Source organism: Bufo bufo, chromosome 2, assembly GCF_905171765.1.
Source record: "Bufo bufo chromosome 2, aBufBuf1.1, whole genome shotgun sequence".
NCBI lineage: Eukaryota > Metazoa > Chordata > Amphibia > Anura > Bufonidae > Bufo > Bufo bufo.
Genome location: NC_053390.1, coordinates 328,078,358 through 328,100,341, shown reverse-complemented (window position 1 = coordinate 328,100,341; position 21,984 = coordinate 328,078,358).

Sequence of the window (21,984 nt, the reverse complement as noted above, 5' to 3'; positions counted from 1 at the left end):
CACATTGTGCACTGGTATTTATCCACCTTAACCCTTGGAAGTCCATGACCCTGAGGCACCAGCCATACACTGCGTGCAGAATTATTAGGCAAATGAGTATTTTGACCACATCATCCTCTTTATGCATGTTGTCTTACTCCAAGCTGTATAGGCTCGAAAGCCTACTACCAATTAAGCACATTAGGTGATGTGCATCTCTGTAATGAGAAGGGGTGTGGTCTAATGACATCAACACCCTATATTAGGTGTGCATAATTATTAGGCAACTTCCTTTCCTTTGGCAAAATGGGTCAAAAGAAGGACTTGACAGGCTCAGAAAAGTCAAAAATAGTGAGATATCTTGCAGAGGGATGCAGCACTCTTAAAATTGCAAAGCTTCTGAAGCGTGATCATCGAACAATCAAGCATTTCATTCAAAATAGTCAACAGGGTCGCAAGAAGCGTGTGGAAAAACCAAGGCGCAAAATAACTGCCCATGAACTGAGAAAAGTCAAGCGTGCAGCTGCCAAGATGCCACTTGCCACCAGTTTGGCCATATTTCAGAGCTGCAACATCACTGGAGTGCCCAAAAGCACAAGGTGTGCAATACTCAGAGACATGGCCAAGGTAAGAAAGGCTGAAAGACGACCACCACTGAACAAGACACACAAGCTGAAACGTCAAGACTGGGCCAAGAAATATCTCAAGACTGATTTTTCTAAGGTTTTATGGACTGATGAAATGAGAGTGAGTCTTGATGGGCCAGATGGATGGGCCCGTGGCTGGATTGGTAAAGTGCAGAGAGCTCCAGTCCGACTCAGACGCCAGCAAGGTGGAGGTGGAGTACTGGTTTGGGCTGGTATCATCAAAGATGAGCTTGTGGGGCCTTTTCGGGTTGAGGATGGAGTCAAGCTCAACTCCCAGTCCTACTGCCAGTTTCTGGAAGACACCTTCTTCAAGCAGTGGTACAGGAAGAAGTCTGCATCCTTCAAGAAAAACATGATTTTCATGCAGGACAATGCTCCATCACACGCGTCCAAGTACTCCACAGCGTGGCTGGCAAGAAAGGGTATAAAAGAAGAAAATCTAATGACATGGCCTCCTTGTTCACCTGATCTGAACCCCATTGAGAACCTGTGGTCCATCATCAAATGTGAGATTTACAAGGAGGGAAAACAGTACACCTCTCTGAACAGTGTCTGGGAGGCTGTGGTTGCTGCTGCACGCAATGTTGATGGTGAACAGATCAAAACACTGACAGAATCCATGGATGGCAGGCTTTTGAGTGTCCTTGCAAAGAAAGGTGGCTATATTGGTCACTGATTTGTTTTTGTTTTGTTTTTGAATGTCAGAAATGTATATTTGTGAATGTTGAGATGTTATATTGGTTTCACTGGTAAAAATAAATAATTGAAATGGGTATATATTTGTTTTTTGTTAAGTTGCCTAATAATTATGCACAGTAATAGTCACCTGCACACACAGATATCCCCCTAAAATAGCTAAAACTAAAAACAAACTAAAAACTACTTCCAAAAATATTCAGCTTTGATATTAATGAGTTTTTTTGGGTTCATTGAGAACATGGTTGTTGTTCAATAATAAAATTAATCCTCAAAAATACAACTTGCCTAATAATTCTGCACTCCCTGTATACTTCAGGTCCTTTCAAGGTGGAGAAAATTTAAAAACTGCACAGTGTGAATTGCATGCTACTCATAAAAACATCTGGTGACAATTACTAATTTGGCCTATCTCTATGTCATTGAATTTCCACCATATAGGTAGCCACATGACCAACATGGAAAGATGATATATACACAAATCTCTTTCTTCATTTATAACACATGTTTTGACACATTTTTAAAGGGTTTCTATCACTTCGTTTCACCTATTTAGCTTTCAGACACTAGCGATCCGCTAGTGTCTGCTCTATCTAACCATCCTAATATAAGAGCTTATTGTCCTGCCGTTTAGCTAAAAAAATAACTTATATAGATATGCAAATGAGCCTCTAGGTGCTATGGGGGCGTGATTAGCACCTAGAGGCTCCGTCTACCTTAACAAACTGCCGCCGCCCAGCGCGTCCCTCCAGCCCGCCCATCTCCAGCTGAAGCGATCCTCTCCGTGCGCGTCTCTGTTCTGCGCATGCGCAGTGAATGTCTGATCGCTTCCCTGCTCAGACATCTCCACTGCGCCTGCGCCGATGACGTCATAGTGCTCCGAGGAACAGGCGCAGTGGAGATGTCTGAGCAGGGAAGCGATCAGACATTCACTGCGCATGCGCCGAATACGAGGAGCATCGCATTCTGGAGGAGATGGGCGGGCTGGAGGGACGCGCTGGGCGGCGGCAGTTTGTTAAGGTAGACAGAGCCTCTAGGTGCTAATCACGCCCCCATAGCACCTAGAGGCTCATTTGCATATCTATATAAGTTATTTTTTTAGCTAAACGGCAGGACAATAAGCTCTTATATTAGGATGGTTAGATAGAGCAGACACTAGCGGATCGCTAGTGTCTGAAAGCTAAATAGGTGAAACGAAGTGATAGAAACCCTTTAATTCCTTTTTCCAACTTTTTTCAAACACATTTTTTTCTCATATTATTTACTGTTTACTCTTTTTGGATAAGTTATTGGTGGATGTACATTAACTCCTTCTTTAAATTCAGGCCGGCTGGAACCCTGCTATTCAGCCTGAAAATCCAAAACGCCTCCCGTAGGAGAAGTTTTTTTCGGTGGTCTCCACCCCTCAAGGGTACAGAGACCTTTTCAACTGCAAAGGCACTGAAGGTCTTGACCCTGCGGGCATGCACCTGCACAAAATGTCTCGCTGCATTGGAAATATTAATTGCATTGGGATTGCTGATATAATTTTAATGTTCCAGTAGCCTGTTCTTGAATTTCCGTATGGTGCTACCTATATACATCAAGTCACATTCAGTGCAACGGAAAATGTAGACCACACCTGTAGTGTTACAATTGATGTAACTTTTGATTGGAAAACTACAGGAGTGGTCCGAGTTTTCAAAAGATTGTAAAGGAATCACATAATTGCAGGTTTTGCATGGGTGGCCACCGCATTTTGTGAAACCTTTGTAGCTGAGCCAGTGTTGTCTCCTTCTACTATTGGCTTGTGTGTTAGATGTGAATAGGGACGGTGACAGGGAGCAGGACAGCGTAGAAGCCCTCCTTGGCACTATTTTGCAGCCAGATTTCAATGCATTGTACAAAATCTCATCATCATATAGGATCGGCAAGCACCCATTTATTATGGTACATATTTTACTGAATTGCTTGCTATATGTTATAGACAAAATCGGAACACGGTCCTGCCTCCTGTCTCCATGTCCATTCACATCCTTTACTTGATTCCTACTACTGCTGCTCCCACCCTCCTTCGACCCAAAGAGCATTTGGAATCTGTTCTTTTGCAGGGCTATATTCCTACCTCTCTGCAACATCCAATCAGGGTAGTTTCTTGCATTTAGCCTTTTGTCTACTACATTAAATTCCTCATTAAGGGACATGGGTGAACTACAGTTCCTTGCGGTCCGTATGTATTCCCCCACGGGGATCGCCTTTATAACATGCAGCGGGTGGTGACTTTTTGCATTTAAGATTGAGTTTCCTGCTATGTTTTTCCTATATGTTCGCGTGTGCACAATCTCATTTGGGCGTCCACAGAGTGTCAAATCCAGAAAATGAATACTCGATTCATTGGCTGAGCATGTAAAACGTAAGTTGCAATCATTATCATTTAGAAAGGCCTGGAGGTCTGGGACGGCCTATCATGAGCATATCATGAGCAGGTCATCGATGTATCTGCCATACCAGACCAGGCCGTTCTTTTCTACTTTCATGCTAAAAAACCAAAGCACTGCACAAATGCATAAAGTGCATATCTATGGTCAGGGCCGTCTTTAATATTGATTGGACCCTGGGCAAGGATTTCCTTGGGCCCCTTGGATCCCGCCTTCCCACACCCTAGCATGCAATCACGCCCTCCACATGCAGTCTCATGATTGGTCCACACCCCTGCCTTGCAGCCTCACAGGAGTACAGGACCAGTATCTGCACACGTATGTATGGCATAATTGGGATGCACATCACACATGACATGACACGGGTGACACATTATTATTGCCACATGTGTCACATGCCACTACCGACTCTACAGCCGTTCAGAGTTCAGACAGTTCAGAGTTCCACTTCCTTCAGAAAAGCGAGCCTGCCGTGCACTCCAGCGACTTACAGATAGAGGCAGTGGCGTTGCTATGGCTGGTGTCACCCTTTGCTCAGGGGGGGCCCTCATGGTGTGGACTTGTCATTTTTTTCTAAGGAATATAGTTTAACCGTTTATGTTCAAAAGAGAAAAAAAGAGGTCACTAAGTCAGCTCCAATCAGATATCTGCATAGACCCAGAGTCTTGGTCTATGTGCAGATATCTGATTGGAGCTGACTTCTTATTTTCTCTTTTGCACATAAATGGTTAAACTATTCCTTAGTGAAAATGACCAGTCCAGTCCACACCATGAGGGCCCCCCTGAGCAAAGATTAGTAAATGTGGCAAGTGATGGCCCCAGGCCACAGTTCAGCAGACAGAGAGAATTCCTTTGTCTCTCTTCTCTCTAATAATCCACCAGTAATTTAAATAACCCCATTAGTGGGGGATTATTATAGAGATGGGAGACAAAGGGTTTGGGTTCTCTCTGTCTGCTGAACTGTGGCCTGGGGCCGGCCCGCCACATTTACTAATCTTTGCTCAGGGGGGCCCTCATAAATATAGACCCACATGGTGTGGACTGGTCATTTTTTCTAAGGAATATAGTTTAACCGTTTATGTGCAAAAGAGAAAAAAAGAGGTCACTAAGTCAGCTCTAATCAGATATCTGCATAGACCCAGAGTCTTGGTCTATGTGCAGATATCTGATTGGAGCTGACTTCTTATTTTCTCTTTTGCACATAAATGGTTAAACTATTCCTTAGTGAAAATGACCAGTCCAGTCCACACCATGAGGGCCCCCCTGAGCAAAGATTAATAAATGTGGCAAGTGGTGGCCCGAAGCCAGGCCACAGTTCAGCAGACAGAGAGAACCCAAACCCTTTGTCTCCCGTCTGTATAATAATCCCCCACTAATGGGGTTATTTAAAGCGAACCTTTCACCTCATTTTCACTTTATAAACTAGCCACAGTACCTTATAGATTATCTTGAGTGTGTTGTTATCCATGTTAGTGCTGCTTTCCTGCGCTTTTTATTCATAAAAAAATCGTCTTATAAAGTTCTCATTTCTGCTCCAACAGTCACGCAACAAGTCAAGGGGGTAGCCCTTCCCTCTCCTCTGGCCGTACCGCCCCTGCCCTAACGCCGCCTCTATGCTTTGTAATTGACAGCCGGCTCAGTCGCCGGGACGGCGCTTCTGAATCCTGCGCATGCGCCGTCCTCCTCATTCGCCGCGCGATCCCGTCTTTCTGGCGGACACAAGCGAGACCATGTAACAGAATCGCGCATGCGCTGTACGCGATGCCTGCCTGTCTGCTCTCCCTCCCGTGCGCGCGCTCCACTATCTTCAGGCTCCAAGTGCCCCACGTGATCACTGTAGACTTGCCGCAGATTGCAAGCCAGTGATCATCATGAGCGGAGCATTGTTCTAATAATCCGAAGGTATTTTATGAAGATAGTGGAGCGCGCGCACGGGAGGGAGAGCAGACAGGCAGGCATCGCGTACGGCGCATGCGCGATTCTGTTACATGGTCGCGCTTGTGTCCGCCAGAAAGACGGGATCGCGCGGCGAATGAGGAGGACGGCGCATGCGCAGGATTCAGAAGCGCCGTCCCGGCGACTGAGCCGGCTGTCAATTACAAAGCATAGAGGTGGGGTTAGGGCAGGGGCGGTACGGCCAGAGGAGAGGGAAGGGCTACCCCCTTGACTTGTTGCGTGACTGTTGGAGCAGAAATGAGAACTTTATAAGACGATTTTTTTAAGAATAAAAAGCGCAGGAAAGCAGCACTAACATGTATAAGAACACATTCAATATAATCTATAAGGTACTGTTGCTAGTTTATAAAGTGAAAATGAGGTGAAAGGTTCGCTTTAAATTACTGGTGGATTATTAGAGAGAAGAGAGACAAAGGAGTTCTCTCTGTCTGCTGAACTGTGGCCTGGGGCCACCACCTGCCACATTTACTAATCTTTTCTCAGGGGGGCCCTCATGGTCTGGACTGGTCATTTTTTCTAAGGAATATAGTTTAACCGTTTATGTGCAAAAGAGAAAAAAAGAGGTCACTAAGTCAGCTCCAATCAGATATCTGCATAGACCCAGAGTCTTGGTCTATGTGCAGATATCTGATTGGAGCTGACTTCTTATCTTCTCTTTTGCACATAAATGGTTAAACTATTCCTTAGTGAAAATGACCAGTCCAGTCCACACCATGAGGGCCCCCCTGAGCAAAGATTAGTAAATGTGGCAAGTGATGGCCCCAGGCCACAGTTCAGCAGCAGAGTCAGACAGAGAGAAGAACCCAACCCCTGCCCTTGTCGCCTGGGGCTCTCTATAATAATACCCCACAAATTTATGAATGGTCGGATCTGGTGACCGGTTTCTTCAAATATAAAATAAAGTCAATATATATATATATATAATGCCTATGCGCAGCGTGCCACTGCTTTTTGCTTACCTCCTCCTCAGTCTTGTCCTCCCCTCCTGGCGCGGCAGTGGCAGGTCGACTCTGGCTGGCTGCCTGACTGTCTGTACTATTAGGTAGGTCAGGTCAGCAGGTCAGTGAGACTGGTCTGGACTTCTTGTCTGGTAAGTGGTCACAACTCACATCACGTGAGGCTGTGTGTGATTAACTCACCACCGCCAGCCAATCCCTTTAGCCTCTGGACCGGAGGCGGGGACTTAGTCCCTGCTGGTGCCTGCTCCGCCGTGGCGCTTCCCCAGGCTGCGGTGATGACTCACACAAGACACTCACACCCCCTTTTACCACGTGAGTGACGGGGGCGGGGGGCCGAAGTGCTTCGCCTTCGGCGCTGTAAGTTCAAGTTGTCTAGACATCTGTGGTGATGAGTAGACTGTCTGTGCTGCGCTGAAGCGCTTCTGCATATTAGATTATAGATAGAGACTGAGTCAGAGTCGCGAGTTGGGCCAGCCGCCAGGGCCCCCATGAGCAACTGGGCCCGGGGCAGCTGCCCCTTTTGCCCTGCGGCAAAGACGGCCCTGTCTATGGTGCAAGTCCAGGAGTGTGACCCTTAAGGCTAGGAATATAATGTGCATATAACTGTCATTCAACAGTTGCATGATAAACATGATACCATTAACAGTTGGAATGCCGGTACATGTTAGTGTTTGCCAGTGGGATATGTCCACATTAGTACTAGATATACCAACAGGACAAATTGTTACTAATCAACACAGTACTTGTGGTACACTATAATTTTGGCTCAGTAAGATAATAGTCATGTGATCATATAGGTGTCAGTTGACACTTTGAAATGATAAAAAACGAAAACCAACATAGAAGTTTATCCTATCCTTCATTCTTAAAGAAAAGCAGTGAAGGCAAAGCCTTCATTAAGCCCTTTAGGACTGAGACTGTCAAGCCGATAGATCCACCTAGGTACAAATCTGCTGACAGATGACATTTAAACTATACTAGATAACCACAAAAGCAGCTCCTAATAGATATTAAAGTCACCAACTTTCAGACACAAAATATGTGTCACGACCATGGTTATGGTCGTGACTCCTGATCCGCATGCAGTTGCCTGCGGTTTGGTTTCTGTCAATCACATGGTGAGGGCGGCTGGATTGTTGCCTCACATGTGGTTGCCGCTGGCAACACGTTTGTGCTTGGCAGCTTGCTGCAATGTGCATGCGGTTGCACTTGGCAACCTATCTTTGATAGGTGTGTCTTTTGTATGTCTGGTGTGCACAGGGGTTTAGTTATGTGTGCACTTTCTCCTTTAAGTGGCTGTCTTCCCTTCCCTGGTGTGAGAAGGGTTAATTCCCTTCTGTGTGTGAACACTGGGTGTGTCTGTGTGGGTGTGGCCACTTTGGGCTATTTAGTCTCAGTTGAGACCTGATGTCTGAGGGGTACTCCAGCCTTGTTTGTAAGCTGGAGGCACCCTCCTGGTCCCTTATACCATCTGCCAGTGAGGGCCACCCTTGTGGTCATAAATGTTGTTATGTGATGTTAAGTTTATGTTTATGTGGTGTCTGTTATTATTGCAGCTATGGTTCTGGCTTCCTGTGTGTTTGTGTGCTGTGTCCTTTTTTCTGTGTGTGGACTTCAGCACTTGTGTCCAGGGATCCAGTCAGTGTGTCTGTGGCAGGTAGGGGTGGAAGTCTTTCACTCTCCTGCCATATCCATAGTATGTTTATGTTTATATCCCCTTGCAGCTCAGCCAGTTTAGACTCCTGTTTCTCCGCATCCAGGAGGAACAGGTGGTCTACCCAGCTCCTAGATCAGGGATCGGCGGAGGGTGAGTAGGGATCCGAGGTTCCTGAGCATGAGCCCTCCTACCATCAAGGTCGGCTCATGCAGCTAGGAGTCAGGGTCAGATTAGGGATGCCATAGGAGGTGACCTGCTCCCTAATTCTGTGGTCCTGGCAGAGCAGCCACTTACATCTCCTGGCATTACACGGCTGAGGGTTTCCCCATCCTCAGCCGTGACAATATGTCCACTAATATTATAATATCTGTACAGAGGCAGACTAGGAACTTGAAGTGGAAAAAAAATACAATTGGCTACATGTGGTAGGCAGGTCCAAATTAACAGAAGGCAGGGCTAATACAAGTAGGTGGGCCAGCAATACCATATTGAGTCACAGAATAACACCCCGGAAAAGCCAAATACCACAAAGCAACACGATAACTTGCCCAACAGCATGACAAATCACAGTGCCACACAACATGGGAACAAAATATCTCCTCAATAGCTGCCCCTCTTTGGTGGCCAGCTCCAGTTGCCTCAGTATGGCAATACAATTGAATTCAGGAATCAGTAGAGGTACATATCAGCAAGGTACATAACTTCTTGACGCCCCCAGCATTAATGAACTCTGGGTACAACAGATCATTACTTACCTGGCGGGCAGCTGTGAGAAGGGCTCAGGTGGCACCCTGGGCATCACCAGGAAATTTCCCTGTACAGTCGTGGCCAAAAGTTTTGAGAATTACATAAATATTGGAAATTGGAAAAGTTGCTGCTTAAGTTTTTATAATAGCAATTTGCATATACTCCAGAATGTTATGAAGAGTGATCAGATGAATTGCATAGTCCTTCTTTGCCATGAAAATTAACTTAATCCCAAAAAAACCTTTCCACTGAATTTCATTGCTGTCATTAAAGGACCTGCTGAGATCATTTCAGTAATCGTCTTGTTAACTCAGGTGAGAATGTTGACGAGCACAAGGCTGGAGATCATTATGTCAGGCTGATTGGGTTAAAATGGCAGACTTGATATGTTAAAAGGAGGGTGATGCTTGAAATCATTGTTCTGCCATTGTTAACCATGGTGACCTGCAAAGAAACGTGTGCAGCCATCATTGCGTTGCATAAAAATGGCTTCACAGGCAAGGATATTGTGGCTACTAAGATTGCACCTCAATCAACAATTTATAGGATCATCAAGAACTTCAAGGAAAGAGGTTCAATTCTTGTTAAGAAGGCTTCAGGGCGTCCAAGAAAGTCCAGCAAGCGCCAGGATCGTCTCCTAAAGAGGATTCAGCTGCGGGATCGGAGTGCCACCAGTGTAGAGCTTGCTCAGGAATGGCAGCAGGCAGGTGTGAGCGCATCTGCACGCACAGTGAGGCGAAGACTTTTGGAAGATGGCCTGGTGTCAAGAAGGGCAGCAAAGAAGCCACTTCTCTCCAAAAAAAAACATCAGGGACAGATTGATCTTCTGCAGAAAGTATGGAGAATGGACTGCTGAGGACTGGGGCAAAGTCATATTCTCCGATGAAGCCTCTTTCTGATTGTTTGGGGCATCTGGAAAAAGGTGAGCGCTACCATCAGTCCTGTGTCATGCCAACAGTAAAGCATCCTGAGACCATTCATGTGTGGGGTTGCTTCTCATCCAAGGGAGTGGGCTCACTCACAATTTTGCCCAAAAACACAGCCACGAATAAAGAATGGTATCAAAACACCCTCCAACACCAACTTCTTCCAACAATCCAACAACAGTTTGGTGAAGAACAATGCATTTTCCAGCACGATGGAGCACCGTGCCATAAGGCAAAAGTGATAACTAAGTGGCTCGGGGAACAAAACGTTGACATTTTGGGTCCATGGCCTGGAAACTCCCCAGATCTTAATCCCATTGAGAACTTGTGGTCAATTCTCAAGAGGCGGGTGGACAAACAAAAACCCACTAATTCTGACAAACTCCAAGAAGTGATTATGAAAGAATGGGTTGCTATCAGTCAGGAATTGGCCCAGAAGTTGATTGAGAGCATGCCCAGTCGAATTGCAGAGGTCCTGAAAAAGAATGGACAACACTGCAAATACTGACTCTATGCATAAATGTCATGTAATTGTCGATAAAAGCCTTTGAAACGTATGAAGTGCGTGTAATTATATTTCACTACATCACAGAAACAACTGAAACAGAGATCTAAAAGCAGTTTAGCAGCAAACTTTGTGAAAACTAATATTTGTGTCATTCACTTTTGGCCACGACTACAGCCAATCCGCCCCTGTATCTGTATAACTCACGAACTCTACATATATTGTTGAGAGAGATGCAGAAATGAAGCAAGACGATGAAGTCCTAATATGCTCCACCTTTAGGCAGGGGCAGACTGAGGAACATTGCAGGGATAGTCCTCCTTGCAACTTCTTGGTGGTGTTTTACATTGAGCCTATGCAGCGACACTGTAAGTGAGAAGGCCCATCGCATTTTGGTACCCCATTGTGGCCATATTTTGTTTCTGAAATTTGGTGAACCCCTTAAAGGGAAAATGTCACCAGAAAATGACCTATTTTTTAAATTACGCATTTACCATAATAATTTTTTTAGGGTGAGTTTTTTTTATTTTCTATGTCTCTGTATTTAAAAACTTTTATATACAGTTGTGTTCAAAATTATTCAACCCCCACTGAAATTGAGTGTTTTGGCCAGTTTGACATTGATTTTGATCATTTCAGTCATCTTGTTTACAATTAAATCAAAGAGGCACTTGTAAGTCAGACAAATATAACATAACATTTATAAGGAAATAACCACAAATGTCTTTTCTGTGCTCACATCATTATCAGTTTTATTCAACCCCCGAGTGACATTCAATCTTAGTACTTAGTACAACATCTTTTTCTAGTTATAACAGCTTTTAAACGTGAAGCATAGCTTGACACAAGTGTCTTCCAGCGATCTACGGGTATCTTCGCCCATTCTTCATGGGCAAAAGCCTCCAGTTCAGTCATATTCTTAGGCTTGCGCGCTGCAACTGCTTTCTTTAAGTCCCACCAGAGGTTCTCAATCGGATTTAAGTCTGGTGACTGCGATGGCCACTTCAAAATGTTCCAGCCTTTAATCTGCAACCATGCTCTAGTGGACTTGGAGGTATGCTTGGGATCATTGTCCTGTTGAATGGTCCAACGTCTCCCAAGCCTCAGGTTTGTGACGGACTGCATCACATTTTCATCCAATATCTCCTGGTACTGAAGAGAATTCATGGTACCTTGCACACGCTGAAGCTTCCCTGTACCTGAAGAACAGCCCCAAAGCATGATTGACCCCCCGTCATGCTTCACAGTAGGCAAGGTGTTCTTTTCTTCATAGGCCTTGTTCTTCCTCCTCCAAACATAGCGTTGATCCATGGACCCAAACAGTTCTAATTTTGTTTCATCAGTCCACAGAACACTTTTGTGGTTTGTCCACATGACTTTTGGCATACTGCAGTCGACTTTTCTTATTCTTTGGAGACAGCAAGGGGGTGCGCCTGGGAGTTCTGGCATGGAGGCCTTCATTACGCAGTGTGCGCCTTATTGTCTGAGCTGAAACTTCAGTACCCACATCTGACAAATCTTTTTTCAGTTCCTCAGCAGTCACACAGAGACTTTTCTCCACTTTTGCGCTTCAGGTAGCACACAGCAGTCGAAGTCAGCATCTTCTTTCTGCCACGACCAGGTAGCGTTTCAACAGTGCCCTTTGCCTTGAATTTGCGAATGATGCTTCCTATGGTGTCTCTTGGTATGTTTAACATCTTTGCGATCTTCTTATAGCCATTGCCCTTCCTGTGAAGAGAAATCACCTCTTCTCTTGTCTTCCTGGACCATTCTCTTGACTTCACCATGTTTGTAAACACACTAGTAAATGTCTAGAAGGAGCTGAGTATCACAGTCCTTTTAAATCTGCCTAATTGGTGCTTATTATGCTTGATTGCTGCTCCTTGACATCCACAGGTGTTTTCAATACCTGATCGAAAACACTTGAATGAACCTCTGTTCTTAAGAGTGGTAGTCTTTAAGGGGTTGAATAATTGTGTCAATGAAGAAATCACAAAAAAAACATTTAATACTGTATTACAAAAACAATTGATGTCATTTTAGTTGCATTTGGTTCTTTAAAAAGTCCTTGTAAGATTTCATTCTGAACACAATTACAAATGTACACTAAATTCCGTAAAACCCTTTACAGCATTGGGGGTTGAATAATTTTGAACACAACTGTATTTATGAAATTCTTGCACTGGCCACTAGGCCTAATAATAGGCAGGACTACAATGACAAATATCACCTATAGATTGATTTAAATAATTGGCCATTTTATAATGACACATTTCCTGTAAGAAAGCAGATATATATATTTTTCATATTGTCATCTCTGCATTTCAAAAGCTATAACTTTTTAAAGGGAATGTGTCATCAGAAAATGACCTGTTGTTTAAATCATATTTTTATTTTATTTTGTGGGGGGAATGTTATTTCTCTGTGTCATTATCTATATTTAAAGTATAGTATAGTAACTACCATTTATTTTATTTTATATTTTTGTAATGTGTAGGAGCAGTGATAATGACCATTTTTGTTATATACTTTAGTTGCTGAAATTGTTCATTTTAGAAAAATAGCTATGAGGTGGGCCATTTTGTCTATTAGCAGCGCTCCCCATCTTCTATTTACTGAACTGTGGAGACGCACTCCAGGCTAACTGCTGCCATACTCACTGCCTCTCTACTATACTATATCATACCTCCCAACCGTCCCGGATCCGGTGGGACAGTCCTGAATTTCGGTGGCTGTCCCACGGCCACAGAACGGCTGAGGTATGTCCTGCTCTCAGCTGATTGCAATGGTAAAGCAGGGAGCCATCTTATCCCCTCTTCACCATTCACCTCAGCTGCCGGCGCTCTCCAGTAGCAGCAAAATATACTGTCACACATCTCACTCCTGGTCTGTGTAGGAGAAGTGGGGCAGGCTGGGAATCAGCCTGTGCGGCTCCTACACAGAAAGATCAATGTGTGTCAGCCTGCTGCTGAGGAGCGCCGGCAGCTGAGCTATGATCATCGGAGGAACCAGGTTAGGATTTACTGTTTGTTTGTTTTTTTGAGTTAAGAGCGGGAGTGCTAACCCCGCTACATCTGTATCTTGGCATAACTATTGTGAGGGGGCACATATCTGGGCTAACTACTGCAACGGGGAACATCTGGGCATAACTACTGTGAGGAGGGCACAAATGGGCATAACTGCTGTGAGGCATAGCAACTGTGAATGGGGCACATATCTGGGCATAACTACTGTGAAGGAGGCACATGAGGGCATTACTACTGTGAAGTGGGCACCATGTGGGCATTAGGGCTCTTTCATACTTGCGTTGTTGGGTTCCGGGATGGAGTTCCGTCGTCGGGGCTCTATGCCGGAAGAATCCTGATCAGGATTATCCCCATGCATTCTGAATGGAGAGAAATCCGTTCAGGATGCATCAGGATGCCTTCAGTTCCGGAACGGAACATTTTTTGGCCGGAGAAAATACCGCAGCATGCTGCGCTTTTTGCTCCGGCCAAAAATCCTGAACACTTGCCGCAAGGCCGGATCGGAATTAATGCCCATTGAAAGGCATTAATCCGGATCCGGCCTTAAGCTAAACGTCGTTTCGGCGCATTACCGGATCCGATGTTTAGCTTTTTCTGAATGGTTACCATGGCTTCCAGGACACTAAAGTCCTGGTTGCCATGGTAAAGTGTAGTGGGGAGCAGGGGAGCAGTATACTTACCGTCCGTGCGGCTCCCGGGGCGCTTCAGAGTGACGTCAGGGCGCCCCACGCTCATGGATGACGTGTCGCATGGATCACGTCATCCATGCGCATGGGGCACTCTGACCTCATTCTGGAGCGCCCCGGGAGCCGCACGGACTGTAAGTATACTGCTCCCCCGCTCCCCACTACTACTATGGCAACCAGGACTTTAATAGCATCCTGGGTGCCATAGTAACACTGAACGCATTTTGAAGATGGATCCGTCTTCTAATGCTTTCAGTTCACTTGAGTTGTTACGGATCCGGCGGGCACCTCCGGCAAATGGAGTGCACAACGGATCCGGACAACGCAAGTGTGAAAGAGCCCTTACTACTGTAAAGGGGTGCATCTGGGCATAACTGCTGTGAAGGTGGCACATGTGGGTATTATTACTGTGAAGAGGGCACAGTGTGGGCCTTACTACTGTTAGCTGGGGGCATTAAGAAGACTGGGTGTATATAGCTATGCTTTGAGTGGAGTTAGAGGCATGGCCTAGTATGAAAAAAATTGCCCTTCTTTGTAATTTTCTAAAGTTGGGAGGTATGTCTATATGGCCCTAAAACTGGGCATATATAACTTTTCTCACAAAAAAATAAGCCTCATAAGGCTATGTGAACAGAAAATGTAAAAAGTTATGTCCCTTGGAATGTGGGGAGGAAAAAACAAAAATGCAAAAATGAGAATTAAATACAGTATATTAACGTATTTTTCACCCCATAACACACGCTTTCCCCCCCCCCTAAAATGTGGGGGAAATGCCATTGCATCTTATGGGGTGAATACTAATGAGCACTTTCATCATGGAAGCGTCAATGAATCTCAGTAAAGGACCGCGCTGCCGCAAGCTTCCAGAAGGTATTCCTCTCAGGCTGAAGCCAGTAAAACCTTTTCGATATAGGCAAACATTGACTATCCACAAGATATTTGCAGGTTTCCAACCAGTCTTACTGTGGATACTAAATAAACGCAGAATAGTGAAGAACCACCAATACAGAATAAAATAAATGGGCATAAAGTAAATAGCATATCATAAGAAAATGTTGATCTTTGTAGTAAAGCCCGACTTAGGTTTCGCTTTCGCTTCATCATGGGCGCATACTCCACCCTCCTAAGGGCGTTCCTTTTATATGCTCAAACAAGACAACCCCTTTTTTTTTAAAGGTCATACTTATCCCATAAAACATAATATGAATAAAATTAACAATATAAAAATCTCCATAAAAACATCAGATCACTCTATACAAAGTTTTGCACATATCTTAAGAGTGCAATAATCCTTTCTAACTTCTTTATTCTTATCGTCATTTATACCACAAATACCTATATACCTATTGTACTGCCAAATGATCACCAGGCAGTACAAATTTACACATACTTTCATTCCTACATACTTTGCTTGTTTGTAACCTCCTAGTGAGGATCAAACTCCCATTATCCCCTTAAGGACCGGGCTCATTTTCACCTTCAGGACCAGGACATTTTTTGCAAATCTGACCAGTGTCACTTAATGTGGTGTAAACTTTAAAACACTTTGACTTATCCAGGCCATTCTGAGATTGTTTTTTCGTCACATATTGTACTTCATGACACTGGTAAAATGGAGTAAAAAAAATTCTGAAATTAGCAAATTTCCAAGTTTCAATTTCTATAATCTAATCTATAATACATATTAATACCTATAAAAATAGTTATTACTTTACATTTCCCATATGTCTACTTCATGTTAGAATCATTTTGGGAATGACATTTTATTTTTGGGGATGTTACAAGGCTTAGAAGTTTAGAAGTAAATCTTGAAATTTCTCAGAAATTTTCAAAAACCAACTTTTTAAGGACCAGTTCAGGTCTGAAGTCACATTGTGAAGCTTACATAATAGAAACCACCCAAAAATGACCCCATTCTAGAAACGACACCCCTCAAGGTATTCAAAACTGATTTTACAAACGTCGTTAACCATGTCCCATTTGAAGCCCCCCTGATGCACCCCTAGAGTAGAGACTCCATAAAAGTGACCCCATCTAAGAAACTAAACCCTTAAAGGTATTCAAAACTGATTTTACAAACGTCGTTAACCCTTTAGGTGTTCCACAAGAATTCATGGAAAATAGAGATACAATTTAAAAATTTCACTTTTTTGGCAGATTTTCCATTTTAATATTTTTTTTTCCAGTTACAAAGCAAGGGTTAACAGCCAAACAAAACTTAATATTTATGGCCCTGATTCTGTAGTTTACAGAAACACCCATATGTGGTCGTAAACTGCTGTACGGGCACACGACAGGGCGCAGAAGGAAAGGAATGCCATACGGTTTTTGGAAGGCAGATTTTGCTGGACAGTTTTTTTTTTTTACACCATGTGCCATTTGAAGCCCCCCTGATGCACCCCTAGAGTAGAAACTCCAAAAAAGTGACCCCATTTTAGAAACTACGGGATAGGGTGGAAGTTTTGTTGGCACTAGTTTAGGGTACATATGATTTTTGGTTGCTCTATATTACACTTGTGGGGCAAGGTAACAAGAAATAGCTGTTTTGGCACGTTTTTTTTTTTTGGTATTTACAACATTCATCTGACAGGTTAGATCATGTGGTATTTTTATAGAGCAGGTTGTCACAGACGCGGCGATACCTAATATGTATACAATTTTTTTTATTTATGTAAATTTTACACAATGATTTCATTTTTGAAACAAAAAAAAATCATGTTTTAGTGTCTCCATAGTCTGAGAGCCATAGTTTTTTCAGTTTTTGGGCTATTATCTTAGGTAGGGTCTCTTTTTTTGTGGGATGAGATGATGGTTTGTTTGGCACTATTTTGGGGTGCATATGACTTTTTGATCGCTTGCTATTACTCTTTTTGTGACGTAAGATGACAAAAAATGGCTTTTTTTACACCATTTTTATTTTTATTTTTTTACGGTGTTCATCTGAGGGGTTAGGTCATGTGATATTTTTATAGAGCTGGTCGATACGGACGCGGAGATATCTAATATGTATACTTTTATTTATGTAAGTTTTACACAATGATTTCATTTTTGAAACAAAAAAAATCATGTTTTAGTGTTTCCATAGTCTAAGAGCCATAGTTTTTTCTGTTTTTGGGCGATTATCTTGGGTAGGGTATGATTTTTGCGGGATGAGATGACGGTTTGATTGGTACTATTTTGGCGTACATGCGACTTTTTTGATCACTTTTATTACCTTTTTTGGCAAGTAAGGTGGGCAAAATTTCAATTTCCTCATAGTGTTTATTTTTTTATTTTTATGGCGTTCACCGTGCGGGGAAAGTAACATGACCATTTTATAGATCAGGTCGTTACGGACGCGGCGATACCTAATATGTGTAGTGTATTTTATTTTTTAAATTTTTATTCAGTGATAAATGTTTTTTTTTTATCTTAACTTTTTTCACTTTTTTTCACTTTTTTTTGACCCAGACCCACTTGGTTCTTGAAGATCCAGTGGGTCTGATGTCTGTATAATACAGTACAGTACACTATATAGGGTATTGTACTGTATTTTACTTACACTTTGTCTGAACAGATCTGTTCAGCACCATGGACAGCAGGATGCCTGAGAAGGCGTCCTGTTGCCATGGGAACATTCCCCGTCTGCTCAGTTGTGGCCGCAACTGCGCAGACGGGGAAGGTTAAGGAGGGGGGCTCCCTCCCTCTGTCACCCCATCCTGTCGGGGGGCTGGAAAGGCACAGCAGCCCCCCGATGGGAGAGGGAGGGAGCCCCATCTTACTGTTAACTTTTTCCATACAGCGGTCCGTACGGACCGCGGTATGGAAAGGGTTAAACGGCTGACATTGCATCACAGATGTCAGCCGTTTATACCAGAGTGTCAGCAATGTGCTGACACTCTGGTATACCCACTGAACACCAACGATTATTCAAGAGGAGGCGGGCGGGGGATCGCGATCCCCCCTGCCGCACTGCCCGCCTCCCGCACCGCCTGCAACACCCCCCCTGCACCACCCGCCGCCATAATATCATTCAGGGGTGCAGGGGGGGTGAAAAAAACTTTATATGGGGCATTTTAAAGTTTGATCCCCGTGGTCCCTGACCAGAATCGGCAGAAAGCGCAGCAAACCGCAGGTCTGAATTGACCTGCGGTTTGCTGCGATCGCCGATACGGGGGGGTCACATGACCCCCCCCCGGCATTGTGACAGGATGCCGGCTGAATGATTTCAGCCGGCATCCTGTTCAGATTAACACCCGCAGCGCCGCAATCTCATTTTAAACTCATGACGTACCGGTACATCATGGGTCCTTAAGGACTCGGGAAACATGCCGAACCGGTACGTCATGCGTCCCTAAGGGGTTAAACAATGTGACCATTTTGTGGCTGAGGGACCGACAGCCTTTGGCCTGTGACAAGAAGCTCAGGTGAGCTGAAAGGCACACATCGGATTACTGTGGCACATCATGGACTTGTGTGCCCATTCAATAATTTTTTTTTTTTTTTGAGGGACTCTTTAGATACTGACAATTGGTATGTACATGCAAGCTTTATATCAAAAAGGCTAGCTTCACAAAAGTTTTTAGGTCATATTTTTTTTATTTTCTGTTTATTAGAGCTAGGCATGTATACCTGAGTTAGTATGTCAATGATTGTCAAAAGATCTGTAATTACCTTATAATAACAGCTTTCATTAATGTCATCTGTCCCTTTCCACTGCTCCCTTAACCACTACAGGACCGGCGTACGCAGGATTGCATCTTTGCGGCGGCCCTGTTATTCCTCCTAGACGCGCCGGCGTGTCCTCTCGCGAGACGCGATATTTCGGTCAGAGCCGGCCCGCGCATGCGCATTGCGGGCCGGCAAAAGTTAGAGGAACGTTTCATCACCAGCCTGCCAGCCAATGATCATCGCTGGCAGGCTGGCGATTTTCAAAAAATCGAATCAGAAGCCATCTAACACCTTATATTTATAAATATAAGGTGTTAAATGGCTTCTGTGCTCCTCTGCTGGTCCTTTTCGTTGGTTGGTCCCAGCAGAGGAGCACACATCACAGTAAGTACACCAAACAGTACACTTAGCCCCCAGATCACCCCCCATCACCCCAATTAACCCCTTGACCACCCCTGTCAATCACCTAGTGAAAGGGAAAAAAGTGATCAGTGTAAACTGTCACTTTTTTTCCCCACTAGTATTGACGGTTAGGTTTTAGGATAGTTTAGGCCCCTTTGTTAGGTAGTTAGCGTCGGTTAGCGCCCAGCCCACCGCAGTCACTGATTCGCTGATTAGCGTATCGCTAATCAGCTTTTGTACTTTTATAGTATCTGTAAGTGATCAGAACTGATCACAGTCAGATCTATAATAGTATTAGTGTCACCTTAGTTCGCCCTCCACCAAAAACGCTGTGTTTGCCCGATCAGGCCTGATTGGTCGCCCACACGTGCGTTCACCAACACCCGCCCCACCGCAGTGACAAAAATTTTTTTTTATATTAGCCGCTGCTGACATCAGCGACATTATCTGCAGTATTTCTCCTGTGTAATGTTTCCACATCCAAATACCTGTGACATTCCCTGTAATTTTATATTAGCCGCTGCTGACATCAGCGACATTATCTGCTTTATATCTTCTGTGTGACGTTTCCACATCCCAAATACCTTTTTTTATTTTTTTGCGCATACACTTACAAATCCTACACTACTGTACGTGTGACATACTTTTAATCATATATAACATTTAATATTAAGAAGGCAAGCAGTAAGGGACAGGAAAGTGGCCATGATGCTGATGGTGCACGCAGAGGCCGTTGCCATGGGTGCGTTGTAACTGTGCCTGCTGCCAGAGCACAAGAAAAACAATCATCCACGATACCTAGCTTCATCTCCCAGTTTATAGGGCGGAGCAGCACAACACTCTCGAAGTCAGACCAGTGCGACCAGGTGGTCGGTTGGATTGCAGCAGATAATGCTTCCAGTTGGTTAAGCACCACCCTGTCCAGTCTCAGTAGCCAAGAGTCTGGTCAACACAATCCTCACCCTGATTCTCCTTCCTCCCACCATGGAGAGCCTTTCCAAACAAGTGATCCCACACTCGGATATTCAGAGCAGCTATTTTCAGTGCCATTCCTTCTAGGGATCGACCGATATTGATTTTTTAGGGCCGATACCGATACCGATAATTTTTCAACTTTCAGGCCGATAGCCGATAATTTATACCGATATTTTGGGTATTTTTATTTTTGAGGGAAAAATTTTTTTTCCTACACAAATCTGCTGAAAATTAATGTTTATTGTTAACGTGTATTATTATTTTATTATTTTTGAAAATCTTTTTCATTTATACTTAATATTTTTGTGGGGGTTTTTTTACTAACTTTTAGCCCCCTTAGGGACTAGAACCCTTGTCCTATTCACCCTGATAGAGCTGTATCAGGGTGAAAAGGAGCTCACACTGTCCCTGCTGCTCTGTGCTTTGTGCACACAGCAGCATGGAGCTGACTATGGCAGCCAGGGCTTCAATAGCGTCCTGGCTGCCATGGTAACCGATCGGAGCCCCAGGATTACACAGCTGGGGCTCCGATCGGAGGAGCAGGAGAGAGGGGATCCTGTGGCCACTGCCACCAATGATTAATACAGGGGGGGGGGCGGGCGCAGGCGCACTGCGCCACCAATGTTTTTACTATTGGGATGGGGGTGGGGGGCGCACTGCGCCACCAATGATTAATACTAGGGGGCTTGGGGGGGGGGGCGCACTGCGCCACCAATGAACATAAGTCTCTCATTAATATACAGGAGGCGGGAGCTGGCTGCAGAATCACATAGCCGGCTCCCGACCCCTATGAACGGTAGCTGCGATCCGCGGCACCTAAGGGGTTAACTACCGCGGACCGCAGCTGCCGTTCAGAGGTCGGGAGCCGGCTATGTGATTCTGCAGCTCCCGCCTCCTGTATATGAATTAATGAAAGACTCATCTTCATTGGTGGCGCAGCGGCCACAGCCCCTCCCCTCCTCTTGTCTCCTCTCCTGCCATTGGCGGCAGCAGCATCACAGGGGGAGGAGACACTGCTTCCTTCTCCCCTGTGCTGCGGAGGGAACACAGAGAGCGCTGAGAGCAGCGCGTTCTGTGTTCCCAATACGTTATCGGAATATCGGCAAAATAGATGCCGATACCGATAATGTTCAAAATCCTGAATATCGGCCGATAATATCGGTAAAACCGATAATCGGTCGATCCCTAATTCCTTCATTTGGGCCTCTCAACAAGCCCACTTGAAGAGGGAAATGAGATCTTATGCCCTGATTACCAAACTCTTGAGCATCCACAGTCACAAGAAGATGACAGTGGGGAACTGCAATTAGTGTTTCACAAGGTGCATGATAATGATGATGAGACACAGTTGCCAATAAGTAAACGGCAATTACTGTCTCAAGAAGTTGATGATGAAAATGAGACACAGTTGTCAATAGCTGAGGTTGTTGTTAGGTCAACAAGTCATGAGGATGAGCAGAGTGAGGAAGTGGAAGAGGAGGTGCTGGACGATGAAGTTACTGACCCAACCTGGGAAGGTGGCAAGACGAGCGAGGACAGCAGTACAGACGGGGAGGGATCCGCAGCACCGCAACAGGCTGGAAGAGGCAGTGGGGAGCCAAAAGGGAGAAGGCGGGCCACACCAAACAGTCCAGCAACTGTTCCCCGGAGCACACCCTTGCGGAAATCCCCCTTGCCAAGGGGTAGGTGTTCTGCAGTCTGGCGCTTTTTTGAGGAAAGTGCGGACGACAAAAGAGTTGTAATTTGCAACCTGTGC